Source organism: Centrocercus urophasianus, unplaced genomic scaffold (genome assembly GCF_019232065.1).
Source record: "Centrocercus urophasianus isolate 14NV4802_14NV808 unplaced genomic scaffold, USGS_Curo_1.0 seq_20, whole genome shotgun sequence".
Classification (NCBI taxonomy): Eukaryota; Metazoa; Chordata; class Aves; order Galliformes; family Phasianidae; genus Centrocercus; species Centrocercus urophasianus.
In genome coordinates, this window is record NW_024884756.1 from 4,889,305 (window position 1) to 4,912,968 (window position 23,664).

At 46.5% G+C, this 23,664-nt stretch overlaps 1 protein-coding gene across 1 annotated transcript in view; it reads right to left on the reverse strand.

The window, feature by feature from the left end:
• MAP2 (microtubule associated protein 2) overlaps nt 1–23,664 on the reverse strand; it is a 189,122-nt gene that overhangs the window by 101,888 nt on the left and 63,570 nt on the right. The window contains exon 3 of the mRNA XM_042822366.1: nt 9,824–9,889. The gene's annotated coding sequence lies outside the window, so the exon portion shown is untranslated. The remainder of the gene's footprint in view (nt 1–9,823; nt 9,890–23,664) is intronic.

Below are 23,664 nucleotides of genomic sequence, written 5' to 3' on the forward strand. Positions count from 1 at the left end.
CAGCTTCACAACCCTCAAACTGTTTGATTCTGTATAATATTTTCTTTACAATGGCCTTTCCGCTTCTCTATTACTTCTTAGTTTTACCTCAGTGAGCCCACAGCAGTCACACAGCTTTTCCCCTTCGCATTCTGAACGTGAGAAATGCACAGAACAGAAGAATTTCACTTGGGCACTTCAGTGCTTGCAGCCCTTTAAAAAGTCTTCATTACTGACGTTGAGCACGTCAGGCTAAAACACATCAATAGAACATCAACCGCAGACCGAGTGCTCACAGCACTCACGTGCATGCACTGCTGCAGCCCTCCTGCAGCTGCTGCTCAGAGCCAGCGTTGGACTTGGGCCAGAGCTGCACTGAGCTTCAGCCTGCTCAGCCCTGCCAGGCAGACAGCAAAACCAGCTTCTGCATCAGTACCATCTCTTGACAGCAGGTGAGCGAGCCGATACAGACAGTGATACAGCAGCACAAACAGCAGGCTCTGCAATATGCTGCATGTTTGCTTCTGTATTTTCTTTACCGGCAGTCCCTTCAAGCTCCTTCAATTCTCTGACCTCTTGTGAGGAGAATTTTTCAAGTGTTCCCTGGACCTTCCATGTCCAGTCCTTGTCTTGCTCCAACCTCAGATTTATTTACCTGCTAATACATTAAATTGTAAATTGCATTTTGGCTTTCAACGCTTAATGCTTAAGCTATTGCTACTGGTTTCCGTTTAGAACAGAGCACCCCATTAAAGCACGCTGATTTATCAGGATGGTAAATGCTGCAGTAAGGTGCCTGCTATCAATCGTGGCACAGAAAACCATGCATGCCAAAAAGGGGGGGAAGAATGATTTAATACTATTACAGAGAGAGATTATTTTCTGTTAAGAAAAGCAGCGGCTCCTTTATCCAACAATGAATGCAGACTGACCAGTGCTTTAGAGACCTAGTAAGATGGGGTTAAAAATGATAACAAAGCTGTGCAAAAGAGGACAGATGGCAGCCACACAATAGCCATCAAGTCTATTTAAACAGCTAAGTGGTCTTCCTACGCCCATCACAGCTCCAGACGTGTGGATTCAATGCCCGGCTCACGTCACACGGAGCCCTATAACCTGCAGCAGGTGCAGAGGTCACAGCTTTCCCTTCCACACCATCATTTACAAATTCACCCATCCTCCCCGACAAGTGCAAAATAGCAAAGCTGGGACAGATGCTCCTGCCCAGCAGCGATAAGCTGTGCCTCTGTGACTTGCTACACGTGGGCTGAAGCCTGGGATAAAGCAGCAGCATGGGGAAGGCAGGGGAGCACTGCGTCGGACACTGCATCTCAGCCAGCCTCTGTGCAGTTCGACATGCCCCTCTCTCACACACACACACACACACCACAAGATGGGGGCTGTAACACCACAGAGATTGCTCCAGCTCAGACACAGGGCTGTGCAGTGTAATTGTCTCTGCTATCCGCACGGCTGGGAAACGGAAGCACTCCGGGTTCAGCTCTCATAAACACTCACAGCTGTAAATCCTCACAAGCCCTTTTAAGCCTCTGTTACAACATATAACTTCCCTTCCTCAGACAAACCAGTTCTTCCCCTTGCTTGCAGCGGTGCTCTCTTTCCCCTTAAAACAAGCCTGTTAGCCCCATAACTTGAATTGAATCCAAAGGTTTGGATTCAAAAGTCTTTGCTCTGACAGAACACAGAGTTTGGACATTGAATGAACTCCTCAGGGAACGGCTCTGGTGAAAGGGAGATGCTCACATCTTTGTAACAAAGAAAGCTACAGAAAACATAAACGCAAACACTAGCAAAATGGAAGTGAGCACATGGATCAAAATGCAAGGATTTGACTGAGCCCCTTTTCTGTAGGTTTCACTGCTTTTCTCCACGTTCAGAGGTTGGTATGTTGAGGGGGAAATGACACATGTTTTGCAGAGCTGAATCCATCGTCAGAAACTGATGTTCACGCACAAAATAAACTCTGCTTAATAGATGAAAATAAAAGCTAGTACCACAGCCAAGAAGTACTTTGCAGAACAGTCACAATGTTATCCAGTGTCCATCCACACAGAGGTGTGACAGTTCCAGTGCTTGGCAAGCACCTGAAACAGAACCACAGCCATCTGACAAGTTGTCTATAGAGGATACACAGCAATTGCACAAGGTCTCTGTGAGCCCTGCATTAAATCTAATATGCAGAAGGCAGTAACATTTTCCACATGGATCTCCTTACAATTGAGGGGGGGGGGAAAGATAGAATACGACGCTTCAAACTCTCCAATTTTTAAAGGCACAAACACTGTCCTCGGCAGTGCTGCATGACTGTGAGCAGAAAGCTTCCCACAGGTAAATGCTGCTCTTCAGGAGTGCGGACAGTGCTTAGGCCAGACCCTGCTCCACTCAACCCTGCAGCATCCCAGCTGGTGTTTCACTGGAGGGCTCCAGACACCTCCCACCGACTTCCTTACCAGAAATAGCTGCAGCAGCGCCGCGCAGCAGATCACTGTGGGCTGGCATTGGCAGCCGTGCCAAGCTGCAGTGAACAGTCACATCCACATCAGATCTGGGTCGTCCCTACTACGTGCCAAAGGTCTCAAAATGCACCTTTCTGGCATGGCCTCATTTCTCTACAGCTGCATTTCATCACTGCCGGCCAAGGCGCTGCACAGCAGCTGGTTTGTGGCGATGCTGCTGGCTCCTCCAAAGCCTGGAGACAGCAGCTCTTAGGGAAACGCGAGCCCCGCTATCCGGCTGGGCTGCTGCAGGCACCTTGGCTCCTGACCTGTCTAGGAAAGAGAGGCGCTGGTGTATGAGGAATACAGCCACACTACCACCACCACAAGCTGGGTTTAAGTAGTGGTGGATCTGTCAAATATTGCCAAGGTGAAAGCCAGTCACAGGACAAGAACACAGGAAATTACTGAATTGCACCATGTTAATACTATACTTACTCAAAGACTCCTGAGAAGCCTTCCCAGACACACTCAGTGTCACACAAACCCTCTCTGAAGCTCAAGGCCTCTGACTCACGGACTCTTGGAGATGGCAAACACAACAATATAGCAAACAGCAGACTGCGTGGGGAGCAGGGAGAAGTACCACCATCCAGACCAGTAACCTCTTCGTTTGCTATTTTGTTTGTAAACATTCTCTTTCAATGAATATTCTCACTTTGCAAACTGTTTGCAAGATGTATGGATGCATTACTTGTATCACAGAACAGGTCTCCACCTCTTGTGTTCTATAATTTATCACTGAAGTGCTCAAGTTTCCTGTTCTGGGGAAGGCTCGGAAGAGGATTTCAGGTTTGTACAGATGCCAGGTAGTGACTGTTTGTTTGTACAGTTAGTGTACAGGTTTGTACAGTTAGTGACAATTGCAAAACTACATTTAGACGTTGTACATATGACTGTATGAGTTTACCTGCTCATAGTTACTTCCACAAGTATTCGGTGTAAGGAAAGACCGGTCTACCAACAGACACAAAATACAACAAACCTAAGGATAAGCACATTGATTTACATACTCAAGGGCATTCTCCGTATTTAGTAGCAAATGTCGCTGAAGTCAGCAAATCTGTTCATTTCTCACAGTTGCTGCTACAAATAAGGCTGTTCTCTATTAATTACATAATACCACCACTGAAAAGAACGGCTTCAGTTCTCCTTTTAATGATTATGAATGTGCTTGCTTGTACTGCAGGACTACATGGCAACTTTCCAAGGAAGAGGATTCAGTTCTCCTAGGCAGTGCGCATCCGTCCAAGGAGAAATGAAGTTGCTGCTGATGTACCTTTAGATTTATCATCACATTGCTAAACCCACCGTTTCTCAGCCTTGTCCTTGCAGAGCACACAGCACAGGAGCAGCCCACCGGCCTCAGTGCATGCATTCTGAGAGAGAAGCTCACCACAGAGCACTGACAGCCTCACTTAAAAGTAAAGCTTATGTGCTTCTAATTTCCCACAGACATAAGAAATACCCTGCCTTGTGGCAGGGATTTCTCCTCACTGGCAGCTGCCGTGCCGTGCTTTAACATCACACTATCAGTACAGCTCTCAGCCATCTTGGGTCAGTGTAAACTCAATTGGTACCGCATTAACACAACATGGAGGACCCTAAAGGCAATCAAATAGTTGAACCACCTCCACAACGTTAAGAAGTGCTGCGAAAGGTCTGGGATTGATGCACATAAAAATCCCCTTAGACAGATTTCAGCTAAACTGCTGCAACTCTGGAAATCCTGAAGCAGGTAGCTCTGTCCTGAATTATTAAACATTACTGGCCTTGTCCCTGCCCTGACCCCACCCAGAGATCTCTCAGGTGGCCTGTGACAGCACACTGGGATCTTATGCCTTTTGCTTACAGATGAACAGAAAACAAGCTGGCTTTGCAGAGAGACCACTCCCTGTTGCTCAGGGGGACCGGCAGGGCAGAATGGCGTCGTTGTGCTGGTTCATGGAGACAACAGCTTGGTCCCCAGGCCTACAACTTATGAAGGCAGAACCCAATCTACCTCAAATCCTTGCAGCCCTGTGCAAAAAAAAAAACCAAAAAAAAACCAGAGCACATGAGTGAGCAGGGATGAAACCACAATGTCCACATTGAGGCTTCTTGCCCATGAAACTCTGCATCAACTCCAATGACATCTTTTGGAAATGTCAGAACTGGTAAGACACCAGCATCCTACCTGACACTCACAGAAGATGTAAGACATGGTTGCAGGAGAGCAGCAGGCACCGGCATGTGCGCTGCTGCCAGCAGCACGCTGAGGCCTGAGGCCAGCAACCAACAGTAGTGCTCAGCAGTACTGAGGTGACAGAGCTCCTAGCTGCAGGACACAGCTTGGCTCTCTCCCTGTGCAAAAATCAGATGCTGCTTTATTTTCTCTTTGCCCTGCTACATATGTAGGGGACCATCCTGTCTCATACACAGAGTGCCAGTGATTTCTCAAAGAACATTTCACAGCAATGTGCTGTGGGGTTTGTTTCATAACTGCCTACAGGTCACGGCCGTAACACAAACACCTACATGGAGAAGGGTGGACATGTCACACACAGGTCCTCCAACCTGCCACACATCCCTTTCTCTCTCCAGCCAAAGTCAGATCTACGGCTTACAGCACGCAGTGATGTTTGTCAGTACTAAACACTATGCTGCTGAGCAGCACAGACCTCGGGTCCCTCCGGGCACATGGACAGCAATGGCTCGGGACCAGCAGACACAGGCTACTGAGGCAACCAGACAACAGCAGGAGCTTTGTACTGACTTACACACACAGCTCTATGGTCTTTCCCCCACTGCTCTCTATTTCTGTCTCTAGCACTCATAAATCTCTTCCCTTTGGTGATGAAGAGGCTAAAGAAAGGCACTTTCCTAAATGTGACACATTTTCTTTTGGCCAATTAAGGAATATATTTGCAATGTTAAGAGCAAATATTAAAAGTAAGAAAAGGAAAAAGTGAAGCCAATTTACTAACCACACACACTGACAAATCACCTTATCACAAGAGCCAGGATGACTCAGAAAACAAATCTAAATAGCTTCTGTGATTTAGCACTGACCGACACTCAATGTATTAAAATAAATTGCCCGTGATTTCTCGCAAGCTCCATGCTAATGCACTCCATCATATATCAGAGCAAAAGCAGCAGTGCATAACTATCTAGAGGCTTCAGTCAGTGGCAGATAACGTAATGAATTGTCTTCTCACCACACCAGGGAAAGGAAGTTAATCTGCATCTCCAGCCTTTCAGGGAATGTTCCAGGTTTGCAAAGCGTGAGTCAGCAGCACTGCTGCTCCATAGGCTTTTTTCCTACCACACTACCAGCACCACAGACTCTCCTGGCTTTCCCAGCTCTGTCAGGCCAGGCTCAGGTTTCCATCAGGGAACAGCAGCTTTTGAATAAACGGGGCAGGTGAATTAACTGCCTTTTATTCATCACGTTGAAAGCCACTGCAGACCTGTATAATCATGACATAATTTTATACAGCAAAGAGTTTCACAGGAAAAAAAGAGTTGATAAGTAAAGGAAAGGGAAATTAGTATTTTACTAAATGTATTCTTTTTGTTGTTCCTGCTACTATGCTAATACCCAAACCACCGTAGTTATCACAGCTAAGACAGAAACCACCTTTTTAAGTCTCATGAAGTTGGTGAATATAACCCTCCCGAAGAGTAAACTGGAATCTGACTTTGCACAGACCAAGAAAATAAGCAAGACGACAACATAAGCTTCCAAAATGAGTCTGGCAGCCTCCAGCCTTTCACACCAACTGAAAGGCTGCACCTAATCACTTCCTCCAATGGAAGCCATGTGAGTTGAGATGAGCTGATGATGATTTTCTTCCTCCACTGATTTCTGTGCTTTGATGGTTGTTTTCCTGACAGGTTACACAGGGTATCCTTCCTGAAATTACTAAACCAAACTTCTGCTATTGCAATCTACTATCCTAACTCTTAATATTTAAACATAGCCTGAGATCAAGAGTACATTTTCCTTCTAGAAATGGAGAACAAAGCTGAGGTGAGTCATCCCTTCCCTCAAATGGTGAAAGCACCAGCACAAGCTCACCACTCACTGCTGACTCTGACCTTCCAAAGCAGGCACTGCACCCAGTGCTGACCAGCAACCAGAGCAACTCCAGCACGCACTGTGTCCTGTCCAGAGGACAGCAAAGGGCCACAGAGAAACTGGGACGCTCTGGTGCAAAGGTAATGGAAGATGCGGCAGGAGCAGAGAAGAGCAAAAGATGTAAACTCATATGAAACAGACTTTCTTCATCAGGACCATGATCCATTAGAGTTGAGATCCACATCAGTGGATCTCAACTCTAACCCACATAAACAAGTTTTATGTGGATTACGTTCTCCCTAACTAATAATTTTTGAGTCAACAGGCCAACTTCAGCCTCTTTTGATGCAGAAGCAGAGATAGCAAAGTTCCTACAAGTCGCACAAAAATAGATGTCCAAGAAGCTCAGACAGACCCCGCAAGTGACTCCTAACTCAAAGGAAAGCTATGACCCTTATTTGCCACTGAAACCTTTGCCTAGGAGACAGCCTTTCTAATCAGTTTAATCTCCACTGAGAATTTATCATCAAGTACAATAAATTAACAGGAACGCCATTCCATTGCTCAAAAAAAAAAAAAAAAAAAAAAAAAAAAAAAAAAAAAAAAAAAAAAAAGCTTGCTCTAAGTAACCATAGGAAAAAAACACAACATCAGTACTAGTGGTCTAAACCCAGTCCTGGTGAGAGAAGTGAGGATGTTCAGATCCTGCCTAAAACAGCCATCCAGCAGAACTCCTCCTTACCTCCATTGCACGTGCTGAGAAAACAGCCATCTACCAAGCACGGTTAAAAGCCAGACGAGAGCCTTGGGATGCGAGCAGACTGCAGGGCCAGGCTGGCTCCTGATGCCACTCCCCACAAGAAGCCCTGGGGACGAGCTAAGAGCTAATGACATGCGCTGCTTCTGAATGCCTTTGGCGCATTTGGTCACCGTGTCACTAAAGGAGAGTGCCATACATCACGTCATTCTGGGCACCTGCCCCAAAGCCCACAGACTGACTGACAACCCTCATCGCCACTGCAAGCTCTGCCTTCCCTTAGCTTTCCCTATCAGCTAACGTTTTTCTTCTCATATTCCCAGCCACCTTACGCTGCACCTGTGGGCACAGGAATGTTAAACCTTGTTAATCCACGTTTTCTTAAAAAAATCAGTCCCTCTTAACTCTATTTCAAGAAAATAGTGTTGTCTGAAATTATTTCTATTTTTTGCCAGCATAGCATCTTTTTCTTCTTGGCAGCCAGAAGGATTAATTGGTAACGTGCATCTCAAAAGCTCAGATCAAGGGAAGAGGTTAAAATGACAGATAAACCAGAGGTGTAAGAAACATATGTGTACTGCTTGTTCAAAAATCAGAGAAAAATCCCCACACCAACCCTGCTTTACACACACATAGCTGACACCCTCCCTTTGTTTTCAGGAGACCGCAGAGATCTGATAAGATACTGTGCACAGAAGATAAGAAGCATTTCCATAGGAAACGAACCATTCAAACAAGAGGATCTCATTGCCAACAATTTTGATTCATTATGCAGTGGCACTGTAAAGACTGAGCAGTTCTACTTGTCAGCTAACAAACCACCGCTTCTATTTGTCAGAGATCCTTCATTTTCCCTTCCCCCGTGCTGCAGCAAAACCTTGGATTTTGACATCAAGCCCAGCAAGCAGCGTTAGTCCTTGAGACACAGTTTGCAAAACATTAATGAAATCAGAATGAGACTGCAGCTTGGCTTGCTGCCCCTGGCTAATGGAAGTGAAATTAAAAGTAGGGAGAAGAGAATGGACCAGCTCTTAGCTAAAAACAGATCGCTGAATGCTTTTTTTTCTTGAGAATTCAAGTGTTTTGTACGCTATTTACTTCAGGTTTTTCTATTTCAATGAGTCAAGTGATAATCGATACCAGGAGGAAATAGCATTAAAAGCAACTAAAGAAAACTAACAAGAAAAGCACTCCTTTGAAGAATTTTATTTAGCCAGGAAAGCCTATTAGGCAGGAATACTTCCGCCAAAGACAGAAAGAATACAAGAGCCAAGAGAACAGAAAGATGTATGGAAAAGGAAAGCGAGGAATGAAGTGGTATGTAAGATGACCAGGTGGGGAAATATCTTGAAGAATTCAGTAACGCTTTCCCCCTGAAGGAGCACTATCAGCCTCAGTAATTTACTGCAATAAAGTTGGTTATTCATAACATTTCAGGGATCCCTTGCTGCCAGCACTGGCCTGCATCCTTGCCATGCTGGAGTTCTGGCTCGGGGTTCTTGCTTGTTTGGGACTCCTGCTGGGCATTTCACGAGACCAGGCTTTCTCACCGAGTTAATATTATTCCCACTTTTAGCCAAGCTAGAAATGCAACCACCTTTCCTACAAACTGAAACACATGTATATTTTGCTTCCCGTCCTACAAACACACAAATTACCCTCAGGTCTAAATGCTGAGCTAAGATGCATGATGAGCTGTGATACCTGATAAGAACAATGCACGGTAACACCTCAAAGAGTTAAAGAAATCAAAGCCAAAAGGTATTAGGGGACGACAGAGCACAAACTTCTCTTGGGAACTAGCAACGGCACTGTCAGAAAAATCCCGGTCCATCTGCTTTATTTTGCCATATGTAAATGATTTCTGAAGGCTGGGAGCTCAAAAAGCCATCAGATAGAAGCTCTGCCAGTGCTGCTCCGCCCAGCCAGGCTGCTGAGACGCTGTACATAAAGCCCCAAACTGAGCAACACCAATTCCTTACAGCAGTGAATGGGTTAAAAGAAGTTTCCCTCCTCCGTGAAAGCGATACGGTGTGAAAACAGCACTATGCTTTCTGCTGCTGTGATAGATTGTACCTGCTCTGAGCAAGGCACTGAGTTTAACCCTGTTCTTGTGAGACTGCAAGCATTGCACGGATGCTGAAACCAATCTTAGACAGCCCCACGCCCAGTAGAAATGGAGATGGGTCTGTATCCCACCTAGAATGAAGCAAGGCAAGCGCTCAGCTCTCTGTCTCACCCTTCGGTAGCCGCAGCTGAAAGGGCTAGTTAAATAGCCAGAGCATATGCATACACATCAAAAATAACTTCAGAGTGCCTGCCTAAACAATTAAAAAAAAAATCTATACAAAGCTGCAACACAGCACAGTTCAGTGAAATCAAGAACTGATTTTTGTTTAAAACAAGACAGAAAAAAGAAAAGCCACAGAAAACAAAGAGCAATCCACTCCCTGATTCACATTCAATCACACATCCTCAAAACCCCATTCAAATACAGAGGTGCCCTACCTTTCCGATCTGTGAACAGGCAGATTCCGATCAGTGGATCACGTCAAAGACAAGATGATGGAGAATCTGTTAAAATAAACCAAAGGTAGGGGAAAAAGAAAGAAAACAGTTCATTTTTGATGAAAAACAGCTTCCAGCGATGAAACAAGTTCTTTTTTTCCATTATGCAAAAACCTGGATGCACACAGACATATCCGTACCAGTATCTGTGTATAAAGGCATGTGTGCTTAGAATAAAGATTACGTATGCACCGAGTAAATTTATCAGCAAAACTGCTGAAGTTTATTACCTACACATTTTAATTCATTCGGTGTGCAGCACTACAGAATTCAATCTACAGCAGGCTAAAGCAAAAAAGCTACAGCATGAAGGTATAACTTGCAAATCCTCACACAGCAAACAAAGCTGACATTTTAAAAAGAAAATCATTACCGGCTCATATGCTGCCATACCACAAAAGCCTATCCTTAAATAACTGCTGCATAATCATTCTCCTGGAGTGTTGTTATCCATCGGCTCGCTGCCTATCTCCAGACAGACGCAGTCTGCAAGCCACCAGCTTGTATCTACCATGGGTACGTCAGGAAAACTGCAAATTAGAAGTCGTCCCCGCAGTGGTGAAAAGGAAAAGAGGGTGAGTGGGAGAGGAAGAGGGAGTTCACTGGCCACAGAAATTTCCAGAATGATGACAAACCCACCAGCTCCGCCATCATCCACTTACAATAGGATGCTGCACCTCGTGGCTGCCTAAGCAGTTCGTCAAGGGCTTTCTGGTATCAACTGCCTGACAGGCATTTTAATTGCATGCAACCGAGTGCATCCCCAGGAATCGGGCCTTTAAGCCTATGCATATCATCAGCCGGTCCCTTTTGTGCCGCTGCCAAACGCACACAAGCGCACACGGCACACAGGCAGCAGCACACACGGTTTCCATTGCGATGCCGATCCAAATCCTAAACAGGTTTTGCAGCCAGTACAGTGAAAAGGAGGTCTGAAGGGATTTAGCATTTTCTACGTTATGGATTAGGGGCGAGATTCACTCACCCTTTTCCTTTCTTTATCCCATGCTGCTATTCACGTGTTGCAAGCAGCTCGTTTACACTGTCATCTGAGCCTTGCATTTGTCTATCCACATTAACAGGAAATAAAAACGGGCAGAACTCAGAAGTTCTGCAGAGAGGATCAGGGACCCTTCAGGACTAATAAATGACACAGGGCAGCAGCGACCGCTGCACAGTTGTGCTTGCACATGAGCTGCTGTGAGGTGTCCAGGCTTACTGCCCCAACCTCACCTGTGTGTTTCAAGGCCTCTTTCTGGTCATCCATCTGAGCATGACATGGGATTACTGAGCTGTGAAGCTGCCCTGTGTTTGTGGAGGAGATGTGGCACGGCTGGGGAGGGACAGGACAGAAGGAGCAGGAAATGAAGGAATTAAAAACAAAAGAGTTGAAAGATCAACTCATTTTCTTCTAATTTTGTAATTTTTTGTAATGAAACATCAGCACAAGCATACAGAGGCTTTTAGCAATGGAGCAGTCACGAGAATCCAGCAAGTCCAGCCCCACTGGAAAGGGCTGGAGATGAGTTCAGAGTTCCCTACAGTCAAAACACAAGCCAACCAGACCCACTCCCAATGTAAGCTCATGCTTCTCTGGCCTGTGCCAGCAGACCCCTTCAGAGAGAAGGATGCTCAAAGGAACAGAACATATTGCCCTGCCACAAAGCTTGATAGAGGTCCAACAAAGCCCATTTACCTTTGAGAGAGAGACTGGGCTTGCAGGAAGGAGCAGCAAATCTCATGTGGATTCTCAGCGTTTCTCTCTCTCCCCTCAGACTTTGTAGGCAGAGGGCTGCGAAGGGAACCGATTCTCTCCTGCCTTCCCTCACAACCACTAGAAGATGACTCTTCACACATCCATCAAACTTCACGTCAATGAGAAGTTCCACCCTCGTCTCTCTCTCTATGAACAGATCCCAGTGCCTCAAAAGCACCTGCCCTACCTGCTTTCCCCCCCCTCTAAAGCATCACAGCAGTGAGGAGGAGGAGGAAGCAGAGAAAGGCAGCCCTCATAGACAACCTGTAAGGGACAAGAATAAGGATGGAGCAGGCGGCAAAAAGGCCTTCAGAAGGAATGGAAAATCAAGCAAGAGCAGCACTAGCGCAATTCTTAGGCTTCTCCTCTACGAAAGCCTCCTGTGACTCACCGGAGGGGTGCCTGCTGCTGCCAAACCTCCCACTGCAGAGCTCATCCACTGCAGAATCTTCTCCTGCCCTCGTCTTGCTCAGCTCCCCCACCTCCCAGCTGGTGCTGGCTCCCTGCCCTGCTGCCAACCCTCCCACACCCCCATGGCCACCTCCTGCCTGTCGCTCTTCCCCCAGCATTCCCCCAAAGCAACCAGCAGCTCAGGGAGGTCCCCAAACCAGCATCTGGGCCGGGAGGGTCAAGGTATTACAAGAAGTCCTGAAAACCTCCAGAAGCTTCTCTGAGGTGTTCCTACTGACCTCTCAAGGTTCACAAGGGACTGATGTACGTTACCAAGCTATGCCCTTTACCCCAGAGCAGAGAGTATTCCTGCAGAGCTCAGTGAAGCTCTGTAGGATAGGGCACTCGGTTTCATTATCGTACTTAGATTTTGCTTGTAAGACCCAGCTGCATTCTGGGTCACACTGTGCAAGGTGCTGAGCAAAACAAGAGAGGGTTTCTATCACAACTTGTTATTTGAAAGATCCAAAATACAGAGAAGCATACTGGCAGCATTCTACTCGTTTTAAAAGGTGATGAAAAACGTGCAGTTAAGGGGCTTGGGCTTGCCCAAGCTCACATACAACCTCTGTAGCCAGTCTAAGGTGGAAGATCCTCCCAGGTCCTCAACCTCAGCTCTTAACTCCCAAACCCCTGCCAAAACCACGCAGCCTGCCTTTAACAAAGTACTGGGGGGTTGGTTGCTCCTTTTTTAGCAATAGGTTGGGTGAACATTTTATGCAATGCCTAAAATAGCATCTAATATGATCAGTGATGTAGATGAAGAGGAATAAGCCTGCTGAACAGAAATTGCACCACTCTGGTAAAAATAGTCCTGGAACAGGGAATTTTCTTTTTATGCTTTCTTGTTGTAGCACTTAGAATGGCACTGGGGATGGCTGCCTACTGGAGAGGCTGAGAGGAGACAGGCTTTTCTAGACTAAGTACTGTTGTTCTTCTGCAGTAGTAATAAACATTGGAGCATCTATTCTACCAGCCATTTGATGGAGAAACTTGCTTTTCTTCCCCTCCTCCCTTCCTCGAACAGGAAAAAAACAAAGAGAAGGACAGTAATTAATTCCAGAACAGCACATGCAGCATGCCACACCAGCTCCTTCACAGGAGTTCTATGGTGAGGAAGCTGGGGCTGGAGGCACGGTCTGCATCTCTATGGTTACTGGTACAGCAAGGAAGAAGGATGGGGAGGATATAGCAAAGGCTGAAGGAGCAGCTTTTGCAGCAGCAAGGGGCAAAGGATTTCAAAACAGGGTGAAAACTGTCTGGATGTGGGGTTGAGTTTAATCTCCTTGTTTTTTTCCCCTCCAAGGACTAAGTATGCAAAAGAAGCCCCATTGTGCAGTAAGCTCCTCCAGAGTCTCTTCAGTTGGGGTAATTTCTTCCCATTAGCCGTGCCCTCTGCCTTTGCACCACAACACATTCCATCACCTTCCTGGGACAACCTGGCCTTCCCCCCAGCCCAGAGACACGTCCTGGTGATGCTGCCCTCCCCAGCAGCCATGCAGAGGCCTGTTGTGCCTCATAGCGCAGCCAGCTGACACAACTGCAGCTCCTGTGTGGCATCACTACAGAAATGAGCCTCTGGAGCCCTGGCAACCTACGTCCACTCTTCCCCTTGCATCTCAGCTTATTTGTTTTTGAAATGTCAGACGGATATTTTCAGGCACAATCTCTCCTTTGTGAATCCAAACCGACTTCTCAACTAAATAACAGATTTGAAGAATACCTAGGAAGGGAGCCCTCATTTCCATTTCACTCCATGCCAGCACGTTGCTGAAATCACACTGAAGGGTGTGGGATATTCAAATCCTTCCAGGTCTGCTTTTTAGAAATGCCAATGCTGCAGAGAACCCTTTGAAGCGGTCATAAACACATTCCCAGGTTTTCTTAGAAAATCTGTGGTTTTCAGTTAAGTGATCAATGACAGCAAAAGAATAAGAAAGCAAGAGTCGTGACAGATGCTGGTTAGCTCCCAGATCTTGTATGTAGATGCAGCATAATTACTAATAACCGCTGCAGTATCAAGTTTTGTATAGCTGCCTCCTAATAAGGCAGCAACAGCCAGATGGAGGGAACAGCCCTGACTCAGTGCTTGTCTGGCCCGCTCAGGGGATGCCTGGTATCACTGGTGGCCCAGCAGAACTCCCTGGGCTCAAAGCCCAGACAAGAAGTGGAGGCAACTACTGTGGCCTCAGTGCTGCAGGACATGTGTTGGGTGTTCCTGACACCCCTGAGCACAGTGGGAGAAGGAGGCTTTGTCAGCTTCTCAGAAACCCCGTCCGAATGTAAACTAAGAGTCAAGGGTGTCAAAAAAGGGCAAAGGTAGACCGACAAGGTTAGAAACAATGCTGGCGGTGTTATAAGCTGGTCAACTGCTTTATGTCATTTCAGTTCTCCAAAACCCCCACTGCTACCTGGCTCTCCTCTCCACAACTTCCTCCCAGCTCTCTTCTGAGCGCTGCTCCACTCTCACTCCAGATGTCTCCTCTTCACTCCCATCACTGTTGCCCTCCTTTTCCCCATCCTTTCTGACACCTCCCTCGCAATCCCTGACTCTACAACAGGTGAAGGACACTGAAGTCAAAAGCCTGAACACCACGTGCTGCGTGACATCTGCAGAATACAGAGTTATTTATTCTGCTTGGCTGCACTATTCATCCTCCACAACCTCATCCTGTCTTTAGAGGCAGCTATGCTCTTCCCTCTCTGCCAGCAGAAGAAAGGAGTGCTTCACAGGACTGTAACGGACGATAGCGCTGATTCACTGATGCTGAAATCACTCTCCTAAGGCTGTGGGATCCCAGCCCGCCAGATAGTGCTGAAAATCATGGTCAACCTTTCCATCGCACATGTCTGTGTGAGCTGCTCCTGTGAGCTCCGCAGGCTTGGCCCCAGCAGGCCCAGTCCCCACGTCACTAGCCAGCAGCCCCTGCCTGCACTCTGGCAGCACACAGCAGTACAGCACCTGGCTCACCGTGCAGATCTCAAAGCTCACTGAGCACTTCTTCCTGCCATCATGCAGATTATGACTAAGGCAATAATACAGATGCAAACCCTATCATTTTCTCTCATCACTTCCCTCTTCTGGCCTACCGGTGAGGTGACGAATCAAAAACTTGCTTACAGTAAAATATCACAGCTACTGCAACAGGATTTATTTGAATGTCAGTTTGTACTTCTCTTAACAATCATGTAACCTAACAGGTTTCAATTAACCGTCACGTCATGCAAAAGCTTTGCTTACTGTTCTGTATTAACCTTATCAATAAAATATTTTAAATTCACAATTCATGTGTTGAATCTTATTTTGCATGGCACGCAATTAAAATATAACCTCTGACTTGGCACAGCCTTAAACACATATAAAGCAATAACTGTAAAGTAAAACACACAAGTTTATCTGTTTTGCTTAACTGTGGGTTTTGGATATATAAATTGTTCAGTTCCACGGGGAGCTGGCACATGGTGAAACACAGCACCGAGAACAGATTTTCCTGCAGTGGGTCTCGTATCTGTGGGCTCCATCAAGAAAACACAATTGTTCTTCCATTTTCACAATGCTAATAAAGCAATTGGAAGATTCACCTTTCTTCAGAGATACCCTCTGCAGCAGGTAAATACAGCCTTCCTAAAACCAGCCAGCTAGTTATTCTTCTCCCATGTCCACACATTCATTCAAGAGCCCTGAAAATTAACTTGTTCAGCCCTAATACCTCACTGCTTTTCCTCGACAGCAAAACCAATGAGACAGGCAATAGAAATTGCAGCATCGTGTAGCAACATGTACAGAATTGGTTTGAACAGCTTCTCACTTAGTGGTGCTTTATGTAACGGAGGCAGTCAGGCAGAAACCCAGGCAGGAGCTACCAGCAGCCCAGCCGCACCAAGGAGAAGCTGCTGTGCACTGGATGAAGAGGAGATGAACAAAGCTGACCCACGCCGCTGACCCACACAGACACTGACGTGATGCTCCATGGCTCTGATGTGACACCTTATTTCCTCAGCCTGGGCACCCAGGTCTTTTGCATGGAGACAAGTCTCCTCTGTGGCCACCCCTTGCAAACCGCAGCTTTCCAATAAAAACAGCCCTAATTAGGAGCGACTTTGACTGGTAAGACAAAACCCAGCTAAGACAATCTGAAGCCCTTCCCTGCCGGCTGTGCATTTGGACAAGAGTCTGTATTTCTCAGACAAAGGCAAGGTGGGGGCAGCAAATGTGCAGTGCACATAGCAGATATTCTCTGCGCAGAGGACCCCTTCACAAACTGTTTCTTAATGGATCCTGACTGTTGCACTTACTGTGAAATGAGCATCGCAGATACCGCCGGCTAATTCATTAGCTACTTGTGATTGATTCTTGCTTTCATCACCATAAAAGCAGATTTCCTGCGGCTAACATAATGATCCTGATTCCCCCTTTGCTTGCACACATTAAATCAGCTACAGCTCCACCGAGCCCACAGCAGTTGCTACATCAAGACCAAGTCTGGTTTAATGACTCCAAACTCGGAGTGAGTAATCCAAAGGTAGGTTTCATTTCCCCTGGCCTCACAGCCCAGTCCGTAATGATTTTGAAGCTCTGTAAAGGAGAGAACTGCTCTCCTCTCTACCAGGCAGTTGCCTCGAGGGTGAAAAACCATTCAACGGTGCTCAGTTACGCTGCCTAAGAGCTCAGGGCGTGAAGAAGACTGTCACACACCATTGCCATTAGCAGACAGTTCAGGGAAGTTAACGTGGTTGTAATCAAACCTGGTTTATCAGTGGACTGGAAGCCACCTGGCAAAATGAAATTACAGGTAAACAAAGAAGCTTGGTACTTATTTGATGCAACCTCAAGGGATTTGGCCTTCTTTAGATGAAGAGGTGTTTGGATCAATGGCATTTTCGCTGACAGCTCACTGGCTGCACTGCCAGAAAGTTGGGGAGCCTCTCACGTCGTTTCACCAACCAACATGGGAACTAGCTACAATAAACCATCCGGACACTGCTTTACAGCAAAATATACCAACACAAGGGAAGACTATCACAACTGCACTAAGCTTTTTAAGAGCCAGAATATCTAGAGGAAATAATACAAAAAGCAGAAACAAAAGCCACACAGCTTGAAGACAGCAAAAGCACAAGGACATGATCAGAAAAGCTAAGGAATGAGATGAATCACAATTAGCAAGGAGCATAAAAGGCAACAAAAAAGATTCAATACTATCTGAAAAGCAAACAGGGCAAGTCACGGTTCAACAGTGGCGCACAGCAAAGATGATGCACAGAAAAGTAGGATGCAACACAGTCAACATTTGCCTCGATTTTCACAAACAAAATCAACTGTGAGTAAACACTGCATTAAATTAGTTCTAAAAAGAAGCAGAACCTGGGTTAGAATGGGGAAGAGCAGCGTTTGAAGCTCTCAAAAAACCTAATGTAAGTTGAGCAAATTCTGTGAGTCCTTCCTGACTCAAGAAGATCATGCAAGGTTTCACAGCAGAAACAGATGAGACCAAACACCACACCCTCTCTTGAAAGGAAGCCATGGGAAATGACAAACCAATCAGCTTAATCTCCTCTGCACCAAGACTTTGGCACAAATACACGAACAAGCAATTTTTAAGCATTTACAGGACGTTGAAAACTCTTTGAAAATTATTAATTAGCCAATAACAAATCCCAGCAAACTGATCACATTTTCTCTCTAATTTGCACTTACGAAAGTTGGTTTTGACCCCAAGTTGGGCTGAGCTTTTCAACACTTAGGAAAACATGTTAACTATATTTTTATACAGAGGGAAGCAAGAACAGGAGCCCCTGTTCCCACAATAGCAAGGTGGGCTCCCCAGGCAGCAGGCAGGCATCACAAACCCTGCAGCTCTTTCATTGAATGCCACCTTGTGCTGTTCACCCTGCTCCAGGTGCACCTCAGGTGGGCTGGGAGCAAGAAATTGTGCTGCTGCTGACCTGCCATCCCCCAGCATCACAGCTCATCCCCAGGGTGGGACGGCTTCAAGTGAAACCGTTTGCCCACGTGCTACCGCAACAGAGACTCCAGAATGCAGCTCCCAGGGTTTGCAAAGAGGCTCCTTACCTCTTTTTATAAAGGTCTGGAGTCAAAGTCAGCCTTTGGGGCGGGACAACTCTCATGATGGAGCGAAATCTCCAGGCAGCCATGTGGAACCCAGAGCACAACGCTACTGATAAAGAGTGCAGAAGGAAAGGGGAGCAGAGAATAAATGGAATAACTAATACACATTTGCTCCAAGGTCCTCTCTGCACCAATTGGTAAAAAGAATACAACTGAATCATTAATAATTGAAGGAACTTGAAGACAAAGGCATTTTCAGCCAATGTTAGACAAAGGGATGAAAGAGGGCTGTAATGAGAATTCTGATGATAGCATCGCTTACAGGGGGAGCTGGGAAGGGAATTGCTGTATTTAAAAGAAATGATTCCTTTGTAAAATGAGAGCAGGTCTTCTCATTGCTAACGCAGACAGACGTATCCAAAGGGCCTTATTCAGCTGATGGTGTCACTGAACACCCTCTTGGTCACAAGCTTTCCACTAACAATATCAAGCAAGGATACAAGACTGTTCTAACAAATACAAAGTGTCACTTGTTTATATTTTTTTATCCTTATAAATCATTAAGAGATGAATATTCAAAAAGCATCCAATGTTCTGAGCTGTTTCTTAACTAGTGATTCTCCAAATGTAGCTGATGGAAGGCTTAGGCCAGCTTGAGCTTCCAGTGCTCCCAAGGCAGGTCCAACACCACAGCACAGCACTGAACAGTGCCTCCTGGAGCTGCATCCTGGCTAGAGTAACTTCCATGGTACCCTTACAGACCAGCAGCAGTGGAGATGGGCACCCTCATATCTGCTTCTGCTATTAACAACATGCGACAATTGCTGAGGAACAAAATCGTGCAAAAACACAAACAAGACGAATGTTCAATTTACTGCCTCACTGTTTTATTTTGGGGAAAGATGGTCACGAAAGCTCAGGAAGAGTGAAATGCACTGCTTTCATCATAAAGAGTAAAACACGTAACTTCAAAAAAAAAGTACAGAAATAATTGGGTTAGATACACTTTGTAGGAGAAGGGAAGGAAAAACATCTACAGAAAGGACAACTGCAACCTGTCACAAACCCAAAGCCCACAGTCAAGCTTACCATCTCCAAAATAACTGGCTATGCTCAGCCAAGAAAGCTATGCTCGCAAGCCTTTCCAAGCCCAAGGAATACAGCAGGAGGGTGGCCCACTGCCACCATTCATGCCCAGAGGACACCTTCCCAATTCCACACGAAGACTGTATTTTCTGGCCCAGCAGATTTGCTAGAGTCCCCTTCCTCCTTTGGATATCCTCTCTCCCTCTCTAGCTACAAGGCTCACAACACGCAGAGCTACCTTCTCCCTCTCGCCTTCTGGACACGATGTTACTTGATCGTGCCTTCCTGAGCTGTATCACTTCCCAGCTCTGCAGTGAGCCTGGGTGCACCTCAGTGGTCGTGCAGGGCTCAGAAGCAAGCAAAGAGCAGCCACTCCACACGGCCTCAGCAGGACAAGCTGCCCCGAGGCACACGCCGACCACGTCAGCTCTGCCGGGATGCCTAAAGCTGTGTGGATTGAGCACATGAAACCTGGGATTCTCTTAGTTTAATAGCAGCCCTGATTCACACCACTTGCAAATTGCCTAATATTTGGTACTGCCCTCATTAAGCCTTTTAAATTCCTTTCCAGTCAATGCAAAACAGAAACTTCAGAATTTGAACAGCTGGCAACACCCTTCTTCAATATTTCATGGCTTACACTCAGATATAAACCCTTCTGACAAAGCTGTCACAGGACAACAGATTAGTGGAAAAGGAATGGGCTTTCATTATAGGATTTATTCTCTGTTCATCACATGCGTAAGATTTTAAATCCCAAAATCAGTCTGTGTTTGCTTGAAAGATACCAATCCACCCCCCAATTTCATTTCTGATTCCTTCCTACTTAGAGGCTAGCTCTTAAAGAGCAAAAAGAAATAGTTATCACACTTGTTAATAAAGGGGAAATATTAAAAAGTTATTAATAAACCACAAACACATTTAACGCTCAAAAAAAATACAGGGCCACGACAAAATCGGCAGCTTTCACATGTAGAAAAAAACAACAGTACTCAAACAAAACACAGGATACCTGCACCTGCTGCAGGAAGTTGCATTCCCATCTGGTAAGGCTGCCTGGGCTTCTGTGAGCATCCCGTATTTCTCCAGAACACACCAGCCCTGTGCTGCAAGATACTGGCTACTGAGGCCTCCAAAGGACTGAAAGTCCTGGGAAAACTCACGCTGTTTCTCCAGCAGCATCCACTGGTTGTGCCCAAGCTCAGCAAATCACCGGAGCTGTAACCACCACAGTGCTGGGGAACACAATTCTTCCTGCCCTTCCTGCTCCATCAGCAGGTTGTATTTGCTGATCCTTCTTGCAGGATTTAGACTGCTCCCGGTTGCTGACTCCCCGAGTCCATCAGAGGGGCCCTAATGAAAGCAGCCTGCTCAACACATCCTCCTCCTGAGGCTGTCTCCCCCTGCAGCCTTCAGTGGTCACTGCTCTGTTCTCTTCCCTTGCTGCTCTTAAGGGCAGAGGTCAACACTACCCAGGTGAGCCACGTAAGGAGCATATGCCAAAGTCCAGTGAAAGACACTGGCAGGAGGAAATGGTTTTCATTCCCTTATACTGTTTGGAGAGATTCAGAGTAACTTCTCAAAAAAAAAAAAAGCAACCTCTCTTCCTATGTTCCAACTGCTGCCCATCAGACAGACCAGCTGATTCTTGCCTCCCACCTTCCCTAAATTCCAAAACACTCTTACTCCTGAGGCACTCCACAGCCACATTACAACTCCCTCAGCCCCATTCTCTTCCTGGCAGCAACAGAGCATTATGTGCTGCACTTGTTTCTCTCATCCAGGTACAGGTAACCACTGCTTCAAACCAGAGCCCCAGTCCTCTAGTGAAAGCTGCTTAGCGCAGATGCTGGGCCCTGGAGTCAGACTTCTGCCCACACATCACTGGGGCTGCCTCCTGGGGCAAACAAAATGCAGTGGTTTTCTCTCCGCTTTCCCCACCTAACCTCACAGCTTTTTCCCTCGTCTCTTCTCATTCCCTTGGACAAGAAACCAACCACAAGCCTTCACTCTATAAAGTTATATTTTATTAATAAGCGTACACTCATACATATGTTCAGATTGACTCCAGCATATAGCCAAGACAGAAGTAACTGAACACTGATTTATTTTTTATGGTTTGGTAAAAATAATTTTACACTTCAGTAAGTTCAAAAAACCTTCTACTCTGCAACATGCAACCTGATGAGCAGAAGGCAGAGCGCAGAAGGCAGGTATCACTTGGAGACAGAAGTCTCCTGACAGCACGTCCCTAATACCCGTGCACTGAGCAGCTGTCTGCCACGTGATGGAGAACTCTGAGAACAAGACAAGATAAAAAGCTTAAGGGATATGGTTTTTTGCTATCTCATTTTGTTTTCCTTCAACTACTCCACACGTTGCTATTTAATTTTCGTGGCTCAGGTTTTGCCCCTTTAAAAGACCTATAGGCTTCTCCCCTGTCCTGGCCTAATCTGCCCTTCCTGAAGGGCACCAGGGGGCTCAAGCTCCTGCTTTCTCCTTGCATACAGCAGCTGATACTCGTCTGCATTACTCAGCCAATTACTATTATTTTCCTTCAAAGCCCACAAAGACTCTTTTGGAGTGAAAGCCCTCTTAGTCCAAGGCTCTTCACAAACACCTGCTAACAAATGAGAGGAGGCCACATGGGGCAGAAGTAGAGAGGCTAGAAGGGGCATAGGAGCCTGATGGACCAGAGGTAAGAGCCCAGCCAGCTGCTGCATCTCTGCCTTGACTTCCAGGAACAGGAGAAACAGACTGAGGAAAGATTTCCTGCAAGCCAGGAAAATTATTTATTTATTTATTGCCACTTTTGATTGACCTTTCTAGACAAGGCCACATTCCCAAACGTACATAACCCCAATGCGCTTGGTACTGCGCCTGCTTCAGCAAGCTTAACAGCTGCACAGCACACAGATGACAACGGAAATGCTGACGGACAACATCTGCCAGCAAAGTGATGGGTCTCAGCCTCCCAGCTGAGACCAGCTGGTGCATTTTCAGGTGGCACCACATGACATGGGAATCCTCTGGGGACAGCGAGGTGGCTCAGATACCACAGGACACCTCCTTACACCTCCCTGCCTGCACACAGTAAAGAGAAAAAGCAAAAAGGATGCAGCTGGAAACCCTGCAGCAAGTGGCCCTCCAGGCAAACCGCTCCCCTGGCGAGCTCCCAGCAGGAGCAGAGGCTCCAAAGGCAAAGCCCTGAGTTTGCCAGCACAGGCTAGTGCAGAGCAAAGCCCAAGCTGACAAACAGGCTTATTCACTTGCTGGCTGTTTATTGTGTATCAGCACTGCGCCATCTGCTTTACTACATCCTTTAAAAGGCTGTAGCAGCGAGGGAGGCGGCTTGGTTGCCATCCTCCTGCTGCTGCACACTACCAGGTGCCCTGCACAAAGGGGAGGCTGCTGATGGAGCCAGGGAAGAGAAGCAGAGAGCTCACTACGCAGGGGGAGCCAGAAATAGCAGGATCAGGAGTGATGTGGAATACCAGCCTCTCAGGAAACACCGGTTGCTGCAGCATAGCATCATTTGAGCCACTGCTAGAGCAGCTGTCTGGCTGCTCCAGGAGCCTCGGCGAGAGGAGGGGAACCTGCAGTCCTGCACCTCTGCAGGGCACTAAGTCACTGCTCCCAAGGTCAGCTGTCCTTCACAAAGTCCTTGTTCTAAAAGGGTCATTCCTTGGGTAGAGCAAAGAGCCTTGGTGTCGAAGAACAGAGTATGACTGAGATGCAGGTCTACAGAGAAGTTTGCTGACTGATTTCAGAACAACTACAAACAAGAAGACACGGCAAACTCAGAAGAGTGCGACTAAATGCAAAGCTGCATATTACAGGACTGCTTGTGATCCCAATATTCGAGCCATCACCCACGCCACCACTCCTTATCCATCCTCTCCCCTGCACACACCATCAGAGTGGTTGGGAAAGCCTCAGTGCAGCCCTGTGGAATCAAATGCTGCAGAACTACATACATATAGAAATTTATGTCTCTGTACACACACACCACGTAACTGTGAAACACCCCATCTGCTCACGTTATGACACTAAACGCATGCAATTAACTGAACAGAAACAGCATAAGGATCTGGATCAGTCAGTGGCTTTTTCCCTGACTCCTACTACTTCCACCTTCCTCTCACCCTAACATATGGAATGCCATATGAATTACTGAAAGGATCACGCTAAAACTAGAGACAGTCAAAGCTATTTTTAATGTAGATTATGGGGGGATCTTGTCAGTCCTTTGTACAGCATTGTTTGCCTTACAAGCTTGGTCTGTCACTACTCCTGGCAAGCCCCACTTCCAGGGCTGACAGCTGATCTCCAAACTCTTCAATATTTTCTCTCTGCACTCCAAATTAAGTCTCCTTTCCCATTTAAGTTACCCGGCAGGAACTCTGCAGGAGTAGCAGC